The sequence below is a fragment of the Platichthys flesus genome, chromosome 7 (genome assembly GCF_949316205.1).
Source record: "Platichthys flesus chromosome 7, fPlaFle2.1, whole genome shotgun sequence".
In the NCBI taxonomy this organism is placed as follows: domain Eukaryota; kingdom Metazoa; phylum Chordata; class Actinopteri; order Pleuronectiformes; family Pleuronectidae; genus Platichthys; species Platichthys flesus.
The window spans coordinates 3,192,299-3,203,370 of NC_084951.1; the positions used below are offsets into that span (position 1 = coordinate 3,192,299).

An 11,072-nucleotide genomic window follows, 5' to 3' on the forward strand; every position below is an offset into this window, starting at 1 on the left:
TTGTTGTTGTTTATCTTAAATGAAAAGAATCTGAAGGTGCAATTTTATCATATTATTGCAAGAAACAAAATCATGACAATTTCCATCAGTAAGACTGTGAGGGTTTCATATACTGTTTCTTCCTTGATGGTGAGTAAACTCCCCGCTCTTTCATCCTTCTCTCCAAATAGGACATTTTGAGAGTGATAGGTTACTAGTGCATGAATAAAGTAGTGTTTCGACTATCAAAAGTCATTTAAATGTTCACTCTTTTCCTTCAGTGATGATGTGTGTGTGTTCCATAGCCTGGTTTTCTTTGATGCTGAGTCTTTCGTGCTCTTTCAAAGGTGCTTCTCCTTTAAAGCAGCAGCAACAGTCCCCTCTGCTGGTTGCAAAGAAAATTGTTAAAAGCTTACAGCACCTGGTATTCCCAGGCGGTCTCCCATCCAAGTACTAACCAGGCCCGACCCTGCTTAGCTTCCGAGATCGGACGAGATCGGGCGTGTTCAGGGTGGTATGGCCGTAAGCGATCAACTCGACCCACAATACCTTATTTATACATGTGAATCGCCACCATCATCAATAGCATGGTTGCTTTGTGACCATCCAAACTTGTTTTTTATTGTTATATAATGTTAAGGAAAAGACACTCAAGGTGCATTTTTCTCATAATATAGCAAGAAAAAAATCACTACAATAATTTAATAATGTCCTTCAGTAATAATGTCAGGGTTGCATATACTGTTTCTTCCTTCATGGTGAGTAATTTCTCCCTGCTCTTTCACCCTGCTCTCCAAATATGACATTTTTAGGGTGATATGTTAATTTGACATGAATATAGTAATGTTTCGAATATCAAATGTCATTTGAATGTTCAATCTCATCCTCCACCTATGATGATCTCCGACTGAATATCCTTTCTTGCTTTGATTGCCAGTCTTTCCTGCTCATTCAAAAATGTGTCTCCTCTGAAGCAGGAGCAACACCAAGCTCTGATGGCAATACAGAGAATCATAACCATAACCAACACTTTCCTTTTATTTTGTGTCCATTGAAACTCATCTTTTGTTGTTGTTTATGTTAAATGAAAAGAATCTGAAGGTGCAATTTTATCATATTATTGCAAGAAACAAAATCATGACAATTTCCATCAGTAAGACTGTGAGGGTTTCATATACTGTTTCTTCCTTGATGGTGAGTAAACTCCCCGCTCTTTCATCCTTCTCTCCAAATAGGACATTTTGAGAGTGATAGGTTACTAGTGCATGAATAAAGTAGTGTTTCGACTATCAAAAGTCATTTAAATGTTCACTCTTTTCCTTCAGTGATGATGTGTGTGTGTTCCATAGCCTGGTTTTCTTTGATGCTGAGTCTTTCGTGCTCTTTCAAAGGTGCTTCTCCTTTAAAGCAGCAGCAACAGTCCCCTCTGCTGGTTGCAAAGAAAATTGTTAAAAGCTTACAGCACCTGGTATTCCCAGGCGGTCTCCCATCCAAGTACTAACCAGGCCCGACCCTGCTTAGCTTCCGAGATCGGACGAGATCGGGCGTGTTCAGGGTGGTATGGCCGTAAGCGATTAACTCGACCCACAATACCTTATTTATACATGTGAATCGCCACCATCATCAATAGCATGGTTGCTTTGTGACCATCCAAACTTGTTTTTTATTGTTATATAATGTTAAGGAAAAGACACTCAAGGTGCAATTTTCTCATAATATAGCAAGAAAAAAATCACTACAATAATTTAATAATGTCCTTCAGTAATAATGTCAGGGTTTCATATACTGTTTCTTCCTTCATGGTGAGTAATTTCTCCCTGCTCTTTCACCCTGCTCTCCAAATATGACATTTTTAGGGTGATATGTTAATTTGACATGAATATAGTAGTGTTTCGAATATCAAATGTCATTTGAATGTTCAATCTCATCCTCCACCTATGATGATCTCCGACTGAATATCCTTTCTTGCTTTGATTGCCAGTCTTTCCTGCTCATTCAAAAATGTGTCTCCTCTGAAGCAGGAGCAACACCAAGCTCTGATGGCAATACAGAGAATCATAACCATAACCAACACTTTCCTTTTATTTTGTGTCCATTGAAACTCATCTTTTGTTGTTGTTTATGTTAAATGAAAAGAATCTGAAGGTGCAATTTTATCATATTATTGCAAGAAACAAAATCATGACAATTTCCATCAGTAAGACTGTGAGGGTTTCATATACTGTTTCTTCCTTGATGGTGAGTAAACTCCCCGCTCTTTCATCCTTCTCTCCAAATAGGACATTTTGAGAGTGATAGGTTACTAGTGCATGAATAAAGTAGTGTTTCGACTATCAAAAGTCATTTAAATGTTCACTCTTTTCCTTCAGTGATGATGTGTGTGTGTTCCATAGCCTGGTTTTCTTTGATGCTGAGTCTTTCGTGCTCTTTCAAAGGTGCTTCTCCTTTAAAGCAGCAGCAACAGTCCCCTCTGCTGGTTGCAAAGAAAATTGTTAAAAGCTTACAGCACCTGGTATTCCCAGGCGGTCTCCCATCCAAGTACTAACCAGGCCCGACCCTGCTTAGCTTCCGAGATCGGACGAGATCGGGCGTGTTCAGGGTGGTATGGCCGTAAGCGATTAACTCGACCCACAATACCTTATTTATAAATGTTAATCGCCACCATCATCAATAGCATGGTTGCTTTGTGACCATCCAAACTTGTTTTTTATTGTTATATAATGTTAAGGAAAAGACACTCAAGGTGCAATTTTCTCATAATATAGCAAGAAAAAAATCACTACAATAATTTAATAATGTCCTTCAGTAATAATGTCAGAGTTTCATATACTGTTTCTTCCTTCATGGTGAATAATTTCTCCCTGCTCTTTCACCCTGCTCTCCAAATATGACATTTTTAGGGTGATATGTTAATTTGACATGAATATAGTAGTGTTTCGAATATCAAATGTCATTTGAATGTTCAATCTCATCCTCCACCTATGATGATCTCCGACTGAATATCCTTTCTTGCTTTGATTGCCAGTCTTTCCTGCTCATTCAAAAATGTGTCTCCTCTGAAGCAGGAGCAACACCAAGCTCTGATGGCAATACAGAGAATCATAACCATAACCAACACTTTCCTTTTATTTTGTGTCCATTGAAACTCATCTTTTGTTGTTGTTTATCTTAAATGAAAAGAATCTGAAGGTGCAATTTTATCATATTATTGCAAGAAACAAAATCATGACAATTTCCATCAGTAAGACTGTGAGGGTTTCATATACTGTTTCTTCCTTGATGGTGAGTAAACTCCCCGCTCTTTCATCATTCTCTCAAAATAGGACATTTTGAGAGTGATAGGTTACTAGTGCATGAATAAAGTAGTGTTTCGACTATCAAAAGTCATTTAAATGTTCACTCTTTTCCTTCAGTGATGATGTGTGTGTGTTCCATAGCCTGGTTTTCTTTGATGCTGAGTCTTTCGTGCTCTTTCAAAGGTGCTTCTCCTTTAAAGCAGCAGCAACAGTCCCCTCTGCTGGTTGCAAAGAAAATTGTTAAAAGCTTACAGCACCTGGTATTCCCAGGCGGTCTCCCATCCAAGTACTAACCAGGCCCGACCCTGCTTAGCTTGCGAGATCGGACGAGATCGGGCGTGTTCAGGGTGGTATGGACGTAAGCGATTAACTCGACCCACAATACCTTATTTATACATGTGAATCGCCACCATCATCAATAGCATGGTTGCTTTGTGACCATCCAAACTTGTTTTATTATTGTTATATAATGTTAAGGAAAAGACACTCAAGGTGCAATTTTCTCATAATATAGCAAGAAAAAAATCACTACAATAATTTAATAATGTCCTTCAGTAATAATGTCAGGGTTGCATATACTGTTTCTTCCTTCATGGTGAGTAATTTCTCCCTGCTCTTTCACCCTGCTCTCCAAATATGACATTTTTAGGGTGATATGTTAATTTGACATGAATATAGTAGTGTTTCGAATATCAAATGTCATTTGAATGTTCAATCTCATCCTCCACCTATGATGATCTCCGACTGAATATCCTTTCTTGCTTTGATTGCCAGTCTTTCCTGCTCATTCAAAAATGTGTCTCCTCTGAAGCAGGAGCAACACCAAGCTCTGATGGCAATACAGAGAATCATAACCATAACCAACACTTTCCTTTTATTTTGTGTCCATTGAAACTCATCTTTTGTTGTTGTTTATCTTAAATGAAAAGAATCTGAAGGTGCAATTTTATCATATTATTGCAAGAAACAAAATCATGACAATTTCCATCAGTAAGACTGTGAGGGTTTCATATACTGTTTCTTCCTTGATGGTGAGTAAACTCCCCGCTCTTTCATCCTTCTCTCCAAATAGGACATTTTGAGAGTGATAGGTTACTAGTGCATGAATAAAGTAGTGTTTCGACTATCAAAAGTCATTTAAATGTTCACTCTTTTCCTTCAGTGATGATGTGTGTGTGTTCCATAGCCTGGTTTTCTTTGATGCTGAGTCTTTCGTGCTCTTTCAAAGGTGCTTCTCCTTTAAAGCAGCAGCAACAGTCCCCTCTGCTGGTTGCAAAGAAAATTGTTAAAAGATTACAGCACCTGGTATTCCCAGGCGGTCTCCCATCCAAGTACTAACCAGGCCCGACCCTGCTTAGCTTCCGAGATCGGACGAGATCGGGCGTGTTCAGGGTGGTATGGCCGTAAGCAATTAACTCGACCCACAATACCTTATTTATACATGTGAATCGCCACCATCATCAATAGCATGGTTGCTTTGTGACCATCCAAACTTGTTTTATTATTGTTATATAATGTTAAGGAAAAGACACTCAAGGTGCAATTTTCTCATAATATAGCAAGAAAAAAATCACTACAATAATTTAATAATGTCCTTCAGTAATAATGTCAGGGTTGCATATACTGTTTCTTCCTTCATGGTGAGTAATTTCTCCCTGCTCTTTCACCCTGCTCTCCAAATATGACATTTTTAGGGTGATATGTTAATTTGACATGAATATAGTAGTGTTTCGAATATCAAATGTCATTTGAATGTTCAATCTCATCCTCCACCTATGATGATCTCCGACTGAATATCCTTTCTTGCTTTGATTGCCAGTCTTTCCTGCTCATTCAAAAATGTGTCTCCTCTGAAGCAGGAGCAACACCAAGCTCTGATGGCAATACAGAGAATCATAACCATAACCAACACTTTCCTTTTATTTTGTGTCCATTGAAACTCATCTTTTGTTGTTGTTTATCTTAAATGAAAAGAATCTGAAGGTGCAATTTTATCATATTATTGCAAGAAACAAAATCATGACAATTTCCATCAGTAAGACTGTGAGGGTTTCATATACTGTTTCTTCCTTGATGGTGAGTAAACTCCCCGCTCTTTCATCCTTCTCTCCAAATAGGACATTTTGAGAGTGATAGGTTACTAGTGCATGAATAAAGTAGTGTTTCGACTATCAAAAGTCATTTAAATGTTCACTCTTTTCCTTCAGTGATGATGTGTGTGTGTTCCATAGCCTGGTTTTCTTTGATGCTGAGTCTTTCGTGCTCTTTCAAAGGTGCTTCTCCTTTAAAGCAGCAGCAACAGTCCCCTCTGCTGGTTGCAAAGAAAATTGTTAAAAGCTTACAGCACCTGGTATTCCCAGGCGGTCTCCCATCCAAGTACTAAGCAGGCCCGACCCTGCTTAGCTTCCGAGATCAGACGAGATCGGGCGTGTTCAGGGTGGTATGGCCGTAAGCGATTAACTCGACCCACAATACCTTATTTATACATATGAATCGCCACCATCATCAATAGCATGGTTGCTTTGTGACCATCCAAACTTGTTTTTTATTGTTATATAATGTTAAGGAAAAGACACTCAAGGTGCAATTTTCTCATAATATAGCAAGAAAAAAATCACTACAATAATTTAATAATGTCCTTCAGTAATAATGTCAGGGTTGCATATACTGTTTCTTCCTTCATGGTGAGTAATTTCTCCCTGCTCTTTCACCCTGCTCTCCAAATATGACATTTTTAGGGTGATATGTTAATTTGACATGAATATAGTAGTGTTTCGAATATCAAATGTCATTTGAATGTTCAATCTCATCCTCCACCTATGATGATCTCCGACTGAATATCCTTTCTTGCTTTGATTGCCAGTCTTTCCTGCTCATTCAAAAATGTGTCTCCTCTGAAGCAGGAGCAACACCAAGCTCTGATGGCAATACAGAGAATCATAACCATAACCAACACTTTCCTTTTATTTTGTGTCCATTGAAACTCATCTTTTGTTGTTGTTTATCTTAAATGAAAAGAATCTGAAGGTGGAATTTTATCATATTTTTGCAAGAAACAAAATCATGACAATTTCCATCAGTAAGACTGTGAGGGTTTCATATACTGTTTCTTCCTTGATGGTGAGTAAACTCCCCGCTCTTTCATCATTCTCTCCAAATAGGACATTTTGAGAGTGATAGGTTACTAGTGCATGAATAAAGTAGTGTTTCGACTATCAAAAGTCATTTAAATGTTCACTCTTTTCCTTCAGTGATGATGTGTGTGTGTTCCATAGCCTGGTTTTCTTTGATGCTGAGTCTTTCGTGCTCTTTCAAAGGTGCTTCTCCTTTAAAGCAGCAGCAACAGTCCCCTCTGCTGGTTGCAAAGAAAATTGTTAAAAGCTTACAGCACCTGGTATTCCCAGGCGGTCTCCCATCCAAGTACTAACCAGGCCCGACCCTGCTTAGCTTCCGAGATCGGACGAGATCGGGCGTGTTCAGGGTGGTATGGCCGTAAGCGATTAACTCGACCCACAATACCTTATTTATACATGTGAATCGCCACCATCATCAATAGCATGGTTGCTTTGTGACCATCCAAACTTGTTTTTTATTGTTATATAATGTTAAGGAAAAGACACTCAAGGTGCAATTTTCTCATAATATAGCAAGAAAAAAATCACTACAATAATTTAATAATGTCCTTCAGTAATAATGTCAGGGTTGCATATACTGTTTCTTCCTTCATGGTGAGTAATTTCTCCCTGCTCTTTCACCCTGCTCTCCAAATATGACATTTTTAGGGTGATATGTTAATTTGACATGAATATACTAGTGTTTCGAATATCAAATGTCATTTGAATGTTCAATCTCATCCTCCACCTATGATGATCTCCGACTGAGTATCCTTTCTTGCTTTGATTGCCAGTCTTTCCTGCTCATTCAAAAATGTGTCTCCTCTGAAGCAGGAGCAACACCAAGCTCTGATGGCAATACAGAGAATCATAACCATAACCAACACTTTCCTTTTATTTTGTGTCCATTGAAACTCATCTTTTGTTGTTGTTTATGTTAAATGAAAAGAATCTGAAGGTGCAATTTTATCATATTATTGCAAGAAACAAAATCATGACAATTTCCATCAGTAAGACTGTGAGGGTTTCATATACTGTTTCTTCCTTGATGGTGAGTAAACTCCCCGCTCTTTCATCCTTCTCTCCAAATAGGACATTTTGAGAGTGATAGGTTACTAGTGCATGAATAAAGTAGTGTTTCGACTATCAAAAGTCATTTAAATGTTCACTCTTTTCCTTCAGTGATGATGTGTGTGTGTTCCATAGCCTGGTTTTCTTTGATGCTGAGTCTTTCGTGCTCTTTCAAAGGTGCTTCTCCTTTAAAGCAGCAGCAACAGTCCCCTCTGCTGGTTGCAAAGAAAATTGTTAAAAGCTTACAGCACCTGGTATTCCCAGGCGGTCTCCCATCCAAGTACTAACCAGGCCCGACCCTGCTTAGCTTCCGAGATCGTACGAGATCGGGCGTGTTCAGGGTGGTATGGCCGTAAGCGATTAACCCGACCCACAATACCTTATTTATACATGTGAATCGCCACCATCATCAATAGCATGGTTGCTTTGTGACCATCCAAACTTGTTTTTTATTGTTATATAATGTTAAGGAAAAGACACTCAAGGTGCAATTTTCTCATAATATAGCAAGAAAAAAATCACTACAATAATTTAATAATGTCCTTCAGTAATAATGTCAGGGTTTCATATACTGTTTCTTCCTTCATGGTGAGTAATTTCTCCCTGCTCTTTCACCCTGCTCTCCAAATATGACATTTTTAGGGTGATATGTTAATTTGACATGAATATAGTAGTGTTTCGAATATCAAATGTAATTTGAATGTTCAATCTCATCCTCCACCTATGATGATCTCCGACTGAATATCCTTTCTTGCTTTGATTGCCAGTCTTTCCTGCTCATTCAAAAATGTGTCTCCTCTGAAGCAGGAGCAACACCAAGCTCTGATGGCAATACAGAGAATCATAACCAAACCAACACTTTCCTTTTATTTTGTGTCCATTGAAACTCATCTTTTGTTGTTGTTTATCTTAAATGAAAAGAATCTGAAGGTGCAATTTTATCATATTATTGCAAGAAACAAAATCATGACAATTTCCATCAGTAAGACTGTGAGGGTTTCATATACTGTTTCTTCCTTGATGGTGAGTAAACTCCCCGCTCTTTCATCCTTCTCTCCAAATAGGACATTTTGAGAGTGATAGGTTACTAGTGCATGAATAAAGTAGTGTTTCGACTATCAAAAGTCATTTAAATGTTCACTCTTTTCCTTCAGTGATGATGTGTGTGTGTTCCATAGCCTGGTTTTCTTTGATGCTGAGTCTTTCGTGCTCTTTCAAAGGTGCTTCTCCTTTAAAGCAGCAGCAACAGTCCCCTCTGCTGGTTGCAAAGAAAATTGTTAAAAGCTTACAGCACCTGGTATTCCCAGGCGGTCTCCCATCCAAGTACTAACCAGGCCCGACCCTGCTTAGCTTCCGAGATCGGACGAGATCGGGCGTGTTCAGGGTGGTATGGCCGTAAGCGATTAACTCGACCCACAATACCTTATTTATACATGTGAATCGCCACCATCATCAATAGCATGGTTGCTTTGTGACCATCCAAACTTGTTTTTTATTGTTATATAATGTTAAGGAAAAGACACTCAAGGTGCAATTTTCTCATAATACAGCAAGAAAAAAATCACTACAATAATTTAATAATGTCCTTCAGTAATAATGTCAGGGTTGCATATACTGTTTCTTCCTCCATGGTGAGTAATTTCTCCCTGCTCTTTCACCCTGCTCTCCAAATATGACATTTTTAGGGTGATATGTTAATTTGACATGAATATAGTAGTGTTTCGAATATCAAATGTCATTTGAATGTTCAATCTCATCCTCCACCTATGATGATCTCCGACTGAATATCCTTTCTTGCTTTGATTGCCAGTCTTTCCTGCTCATTCAAAAATGTGTCTCCTCTGAAGCAGGAGCAACACCAAGCTCTGATGGCAATACAGAGAATCATAACCATAACCAACACTTTCCTTTTATTTTGTGTCCATTGAAACTCATCTTTTGTTGTTGTTTATGTTAAATGAAAAGAATCTGAAGGTGCAATTTTATCATATTATTGCAAGAAACAAAATCATGACAATTTCCATCAGTAAGACTGTGAGGGTTTCATATACTGTTTCTTCCTTGATGGTGAGTAAACTCCCCGCTCTTTCATCCTTCTCTCCAAATAGGACATTTTGAGAGTGATAGGTTACTAGTGCATGAATAAAGTAGTGTTTCGACTATCAAAAGTCATTTAAATGTTCACTCTTTTCCTTCAGTGATGATGTGTGTGTGTTCCATAGCCTGGTTTTCTTTGATGCTGAGTCTTTCGTGCTCTTTCAAAGGTGCTTCTCCTTTAAAGCAGCAGCAACAGTCCCCTCTGCTGGTTGCAAAGAAAATTGTTAAAAGCTTACAGCACCTGGTATTCCCAGGCGGTCTCCCATCCAAGTACTAACCAGGCCCGACCCTGCTTAGCTTCCGAGATCGGACGAGATCGGGCGTGTTCAGGGTGGTATGGCCGTAAGCGATTAACTCGACCCACAATACCTTATTTATACATGTGAATCGCCACCATCATCAATAGCATGGTTGCTTTGTGACCATCCAAACTTGTTTTTTATTGTTATATAATGTTAAGGAAAAGACACTCAAGGTGCAATTTTCTCATAATACAGCAAGAAAAAAATCACTACAATAATTTAATAATGTCCTTCAGTAATAATGTCAGGGTTGCATATACTGTTTCTTCCTCCATGGTGAGTAATTTCTCCCTGCTCTTTCACCCTGCTCTCCAAATATGACATTTTTAGGGTGATATGTTAATTTGACATGAATATAGTAGTGTTTCGAATATCAAATGTCATTTGAATGTTCAATCTCATCCTCCACCTATGATGATCTCCGACTGAATATCCTTTCTTGCTTTGATTGCCAGTCTTTCCTGCTCATTCAAAAATGTGTCTCCTCTGAAGCAGGAGCAACACCAAGCTCTGATGGCAATACAGAGAATCATAACCATAACCAACACTTTCCTTTTATTTTGTGTCCATTGAAACTCATCTTTTGTTGTTGTTTATGTTAAATGAAAAGAATCTGAAGGTGCAATTTTATCATATTATTGCAAGAAACAAAATCATGACAATTTCCATCAGTAAGACTGTGAGGGTTTCATATACTGTTTCTTCCTTGATGGTGAGTAAACTCCCCGCTCTTTCATCCTTCTCTCCAAATAGGACATTTTGAGAGTGATAGGTTACTAGTGCATGAATAAAGTAGTGTTTCGACTATCAAAAGTCATTTAAATGTTCACTCTTTTCCTTCAGTGATGATGTGTGTGTGTTCCATAGCCTGGTTTTCTTTGATGCTGAGTCTTTCGTGCTCTTTCAAAGGTGCTTCTCCTTTAAAGCAGCAGCAACAGTCCCCTCTGCTGGTTGCAAAGAAAATTGTTAAAAGCTTACAGCACCTGGTATTCCCAGGCGGTCTCCCATCCAAGTACTAACCAGGCCCGACCCTGCTTAGCTTCCGAGATCGGACGAGATCGGGCGTGTTCAGGGTGGTATGGCCGTAAGCGATTAACTCGACCCACAATACCTTATTTATACATGTGAATCGCCACCATCATCAATAGCATGGTTGCTTTGTGACCATCCAAACTTGTTTTATTATTGTTATATAATGTTAAGGAAAAGACACT

The 11,072-nt window shown here is 38.6% G+C and overlaps 11 non-coding genes across 11 annotated transcripts; all 11 read right to left on the bottom strand.

The window, feature by feature from the left end:
- Window positions 1-388: 388 nt before the first annotated feature.
- LOC133957487 (5S ribosomal RNA) lies at window positions 389-507 on the bottom strand. Its single transcript, XR_009921276.1, has one exon. It is a non-coding gene; the product is annotated as a 5S ribosomal RNA (ribosomal RNA).
- A 925-nt stretch (window positions 508-1,432) lies between these two features.
- Window positions 1,433-1,551, bottom strand: LOC133957488 (5S ribosomal RNA). The gene has a single exon (XR_009921277.1). It is a non-coding gene; the product is annotated as a 5S ribosomal RNA (ribosomal RNA).
- A 925-nt stretch (window positions 1,552-2,476) lies between these two features.
- LOC133957489 (5S ribosomal RNA) lies at window positions 2,477-2,595 on the bottom strand. The gene has a single exon (XR_009921278.1). It is a non-coding gene; the product is annotated as a 5S ribosomal RNA (ribosomal RNA).
- A 925-nt stretch (window positions 2,596-3,520) lies between these two features.
- Window positions 3,521-3,639, bottom strand: LOC133957855 (5S ribosomal RNA). The gene has a single exon (XR_009921623.1). It is a non-coding gene; the product is annotated as a 5S ribosomal RNA (ribosomal RNA).
- A 926-nt stretch (window positions 3,640-4,565) lies between these two features.
- Window positions 4,566-4,684, bottom strand: LOC133957692 (5S ribosomal RNA). The gene has a single exon (XR_009921469.1). It is a non-coding gene; the product is annotated as a 5S ribosomal RNA (ribosomal RNA).
- Window positions 4,685-5,610: 926 nt separating this feature from the next.
- Window positions 5,611-5,729, bottom strand: LOC133957755 (5S ribosomal RNA). Its single transcript, XR_009921529.1, has one exon. It is a non-coding gene; the product is annotated as a 5S ribosomal RNA (ribosomal RNA).
- A 925-nt stretch (window positions 5,730-6,654) lies between these two features.
- Window positions 6,655-6,773, bottom strand: LOC133957490 (5S ribosomal RNA). The gene has a single exon (XR_009921279.1). It is a non-coding gene; the product is annotated as a 5S ribosomal RNA (ribosomal RNA).
- Window positions 6,774-7,698: 925 nt separating this feature from the next.
- LOC133957682 (5S ribosomal RNA) lies at window positions 7,699-7,817 on the bottom strand. The gene has a single exon (XR_009921460.1). It is a non-coding gene; the product is annotated as a 5S ribosomal RNA (ribosomal RNA).
- Window positions 7,818-8,741: 924 nt separating this feature from the next.
- On the bottom strand, window positions 8,742-8,860 carry LOC133957491 (5S ribosomal RNA). Its single transcript, XR_009921280.1, has one exon. It is a non-coding gene; the product is annotated as a 5S ribosomal RNA (ribosomal RNA).
- Window positions 8,861-9,785: 925 nt separating this feature from the next.
- On the bottom strand, window positions 9,786-9,904 carry LOC133957492 (5S ribosomal RNA). The gene has a single exon (XR_009921281.1). It is a non-coding gene; the product is annotated as a 5S ribosomal RNA (ribosomal RNA).
- Window positions 9,905-10,829: 925 nt separating this feature from the next.
- On the bottom strand, window positions 10,830-10,948 carry LOC133957493 (5S ribosomal RNA). The gene has a single exon (XR_009921282.1). It is a non-coding gene; the product is annotated as a 5S ribosomal RNA (ribosomal RNA).
- Window positions 10,949-11,072: the final 124 nt, after the last annotated feature.